A 5,101-nucleotide genomic window follows, 5' to 3' on the forward strand; every position below is an offset into this window, starting at 1 on the left:
GGGGGGGAATGACGCGTTGGTAGAAGAAGGATACGGAAAAGAGAAGGAGGAGGAGAAAGAGCCACGAGAGTGTGTGAGAATGCTATCAGCGGACTCCTCTCGACCTGAGGACCACACGAGGCGAGACCACCGTGCGTGCCTTCGGCCCTCTTTGCCAATATATCCGCGATCAGGCGGAGCGAATAAAAAATGCGTGAGTTTGTACTACATTTTCTTACGCGAACACGTTTCTCGTCTTGTCGCTCGAGCCACGCGAATCAACGTCGTGGCATCGTAATATGCTGGACTTCCGGCCGGGGACGGGATCCCGGACGGGGGACTCGTCACTCGTCGTCGTTCGTCCAGAGAATCGCCGTAATCGCCGATTTATCCGTGGCCATTTCCCATCGGCTGCCTAATTATCAATCCGTGGTCCCTTACGTAATTATAGTAAGCGCTCGATCGACGTTCTTGTCGATCTTGACGATGTGTCGTTCTTGTTATCGACGACGTTGATTGGAGATACTTCATTTTAATATAGCTTCGATAACACCAATTTCGCGTAATATCACAAATAAAAATAATTCTCGGTTATTTCGCCAAGAGCGATGATATTTTACAGCATCAGTATCGCTAGTAATAATCATATAAAAGAACACTGTACAATAACGAATTAATGAAGATCAATATACGTGAGATCGAAATATTGATATAAAAAATATTTAGTGAGTGTTAATTATCATTGTGATATTACAAGAGACAATTTTTTTATAGAGACAGCCGTATCACATTGCGCTGCTCTTTCCATTGATTATTCACGACCGTTATTTCTCCATTGGTACTCCAGGGTGGTAACGCTCGTCAGATCTTTGTAGGCGCGAGCGCAAATTGAAGCGGTTAAGTAGATACGCGTGCGTGACGTCGAGACTCGGTTGCCAAAATATCGGCTCCACGTTCTCGTGAAATTCATTGCACGCAGGTGTTATTACGACGGCGTACCTTTTTTCAGGTAGCATAATCGCTCATTGACAGTCGTTGTCGAATTATCGTGATCGGCCACTCGTCGCTCGAGGATAGAGTAACTCGAGGGGATTGAATCTAGATGCGACGATGGGGAAAGGGAAGGGAGATAAAGTTGGAATTTAACGGATCGACGCACCGTACAATGTAAAAGGACGATCAAGGATCAAAGAGCAGGCGCGTAAAAAGCAACACGGGGATCTCGCCTAAAGTAGACGCTGGATCCTCCAAGTAACCGTCGCGAAATTATTTCTCGCAATTAAACTTTGCGAGATATCTCCCGTTCGTGCTCCTCCGTGTCTCCTCGAGTCGCCATTATTATTACACGCGAGATTAAATATCGGCGTACGCCGTACGTGAGCGGCACTGATTATGCCACTTGCCCTCTCTTCAGAGAGCGCACCTCAGGTCGCGTGAACCCGGGTCCCGATCTGACCGAGAATCAAATTTTCACGCCCGGGGCGGGTTCTCGAATGAATTTCGCTCGCGGGGCTGCACCGAAGAAATTATTACGTACGGCGTGTTCGCGCGCCCTCCCCTCTTCCCCCCGCGCTAATCGAAATCGCCGCGTGGAGCGGTCTTTTCTCTCGTAATCAGCACTTTATCGATGACCGGCGCAATCGTTTATCGGATAATTTTCGAATAACTCGTTGCTCAGCAGGTGCGTTAATACCAATTAGCAAAGGTTTATCTTTCTCTCTTTCTCTCGCCCCTTGCAATCTTCTTTCGTTCCGCTGGATCTTTCGACTCTTGATAAGTCAATCATGACTATCTGTACGAATGTGGGAAAAACGGCTGTAAAGTTGATTATTTCTTTAATATCGATGTAGCATTTATGTATCCGTGAGAAACGCGGTGTGTATCTTCCTTCTCAGTGCTATACAACTAGGTAAAGTGCAAGTGACGCGATAACAAAGAAAACAAATTTCAACTCGACTCCCAACGGGGTACGCCGTGATTATGCATCGTCTCCCTTGCTCGATATTAAAAGGAGTTATTAGTTTACCCATCGCGAATCTTGAGCGAAAGAGTCGCGCGGCCGAGGCGTGTCGGAGATGGTCTCGAATCAAGAGAAGACGCTCGCGGAACCGACACTCCCAACACATTACGGCTAATAAAGCCGTCGTTTTCCATAAAAAGCGGACATAAAAAGCATCGTTTAGCAAGTATATACACCGTTACGTGGAAATATAAGGATTTTTCGTGAGAAGGAAAGAAAGGTGGGACATAAAGTCCCCTCGAACTCTCTTAACAACGTAGTAATAGAGGCTTGACCGATCCTCCCCCCTTCCCCCTCTCTTCTCTTATTTCCCCTGTGAGAACCGTTCGTCCAATTACTGATTAACGATCTCACCTCCGTGGAAATAATTATAAAAACTTTCCGAGGAATGCCACTTAACCCCGGGGGCGCGAGCGCGCGACAGAGGATCCGTGAGGGGGAGAGGAGGGGGATGCGCGACCTTAGACTCGCTGAGGCGGTTTCGATCGACGGTCCATATAAAAGCGATAAATCCGTCGCCGCGCCAAGAACCCACGACGAGCAACGGAAGGGGTAAAGTTGCTCCACGAAGCTGCATCAACGAGCGCGGCGTGGCTCACCTGGCGCTTAATGACGTGACGAGAGGGAGACGTGTCCCCCCGGTTAACAGACCGCGATATCGAACACGCCTCCGGTCACCAGTTTCCGGTATATCGCGCATTCGCGCAAGACACTATACTTTGCGATCGAGAAAGCTGAGATTCATTCAAACCTTGTGATATTATACTCTAAATTCCTGTGAAATATTAACTCTATTCAAATGAAATATAAAGGTAAATAAAAAAAAGTAACATTTTTTCATTTTTATTTGCGATCGTTGCGTGCATTATTCATTCATATTTTTGCAGCTTAATTTTTCGTCGCTTGTATCTCAGACATCTTTAACCTCCCGACATCAAAGAGAAAAAAACCGTTCTTTTTACTTTAGCTTTTGGCGTCTTCTATATAAAGAAGATGCGATGAATCTGATACCGAAGTATATCTCAGCATTTCTTTTGACTCGCGACATTATTAAATGGCTCATTAATTATAACGTTTACAAGGTAACGGCTAGGATGATTAATTTGACGTCGCGGAGATGCGGAGAGAGGGTAGTCGTCTAATAAAGCGTCTTTCTAAAGTCGCGTCTAATCATCGTGAGTAAATTCACACCACGCGCACGTAGATAAATAGATAGACACTTTATTAAACATGCTTTAAAAAATAGTACGTAGTTTTTTTCACCACAATTTCGAGCAATCACGAAATTCTCACGCGCCCGCGTTACGTCATTTGTTTCAAATTAATTAAGCACCGCGTATACGACGCGCCGCGCCAACCCTCTACCGATCTCTCGGTATGCCGTCATTTTTCGAATTCACCGAGAATCCCCAGGCCAGATAGTCTCACGCAGATAGCGCGCGAGCTCCATACAGGTGCCCGAGGTGATCCCCCTGTTGCCCGAGCGCGGTGAAACGAGCCACGGCGGAATTGAACCCGGCAGGGGGTTCAACGACGCCTAAGTTGTGGGTGGCGAACGATCGCCGGGAGGGGGATGAGGGTTAAATCCGAGGGAGAGGGGGAAGACAACGACCATGGCGCGTATAGTCCGTATATCCCTTTGTTCGACGCGTGGCAAGATAAATTCAGCTAATAAATGACCGGGGGCTATTTACCGTGGCGGTAGCGCCTCGTTATCCGGCTCGGGACTCTCTCGCATGTACACCCACACATATATATACGAATACACATACACGCGCGTGCACAACGACGGCGTGTTTTGCAGCATTTTGAGCATGGCTCAGTATCGGTAAGAGGCCGATAAATCTTGGCGCGCTCGAGTCCTCCAGGCGCGCACCGAGGAGTCATCCCGCCCTCCTCTCCGACGCTATATACACGTGTGTGTATAAATGTGAGTATCCTCTCTGTCCCGCTACGTAAACCACGACTTCCTCCCCCATCATTCTCCTGGTAGCTACCAGAGAGCACTCCGGGGAGCGAGTGAGAAACGAGCTGGTATGGATGCATCGCGGGTACAGTTATGTCCCGTACTTATGAGAGAGGGCGGGTATCGGTCCTCTCGCGTCGTGAGGACTTGGCCTCGCTATCGCGAAATCAATGTCCGTCTTAATTATCGCCCTTGGCCTCTCGCTGCCCTCTCCGTCCCGCCCGCGTAGATTCCTCACGCCCCCTCACACACGGGTTTCCTCCGCGAGAAAGTTTCTTCTACACGCCGACGACGCGATATCGTAGACGCCACTAGCTTCTCGTCGAAAGAAGCGATAAGGTTAAAATGTAAAATCGCGTTTAAGGTATTTGGATCACGAATGGAAAAGAGATCAACGCTCCTCGCTTATGCACTGCGCGATTTATACGAGGTGTTTCTAAACCCTCGATCTTACACAAAATAATTAATTAATCTATAGTAACGAGAGCAATAATTATTGCCAAAATCTTGCAAATGTTTGAAGGTTAATTTTATTGATGATTAATTTAAAAGATGTCTTGATTATTTTTTGTATTATTGTTTCTCTTCATTATTATTATATTACAATAATTAGACACCAATATTTTAAAATATACATAGAACTAATGTACAATTAATAAACAAAATAACAGATTCGTGGAGTAATAATAGCAATAATAAAGTTCGCAAAGGATCTTAATTTCATTTTTTAATTTCCAAAAACAATATTTTTAGAGAGAACGAGAGAGAAAACTGTTTTACGATCTTTCGCTTTTTAGTGTAGGACTCGCGCATTAATGATCGTTGCGGAGTACGCAAAAGTCGAGGAGACCGCGAATAATGTTCCGTTCAACAATAGGAAGAGGCGACCGTTTCCATTCTGCCGCTTTTCGAACCGCGAAAGCTTGCGAATGGAATAATAGCCGCGCGAGAGTCGGCTATTAACGCGCCCCGCGTTTGCGTTTGCGGCGTGAGAATCTCAACGTTTGGACGATTTCGACCGTTGCATTCGTAGTTCGCGGATGCGAATCTGCGACGTCAGCACGTAGCGAGCGACTATTCTGCGAGTGACCTTAACTACGACGTACCTCGGAAGCAATTACGACTCTTTCCTGCGG

At 46.7% G+C, this 5,101-nt stretch overlaps 1 long non-coding RNA gene across 1 annotated transcript in view; it reads right to left on the reverse strand.

Annotated features, from left to right (window-relative positions):
• Window positions 1–5,101, reverse strand: part of LOC115233457 — a 161,630-nt gene that overhangs the window by 31,630 nt on the left and 124,899 nt on the right. The gene's annotated exons all lie outside the window — the stretch shown is intronic.

This window comes from Formica exsecta, unplaced genomic scaffold (genome assembly GCF_003651465.1).
Source record: "Formica exsecta isolate Colony F162 unplaced genomic scaffold, ASM365146v1 scaffold175, whole genome shotgun sequence".
NCBI classification, from domain to species: Eukaryota; Metazoa; Arthropoda; class Insecta; order Hymenoptera; family Formicidae; genus Formica; species Formica exsecta.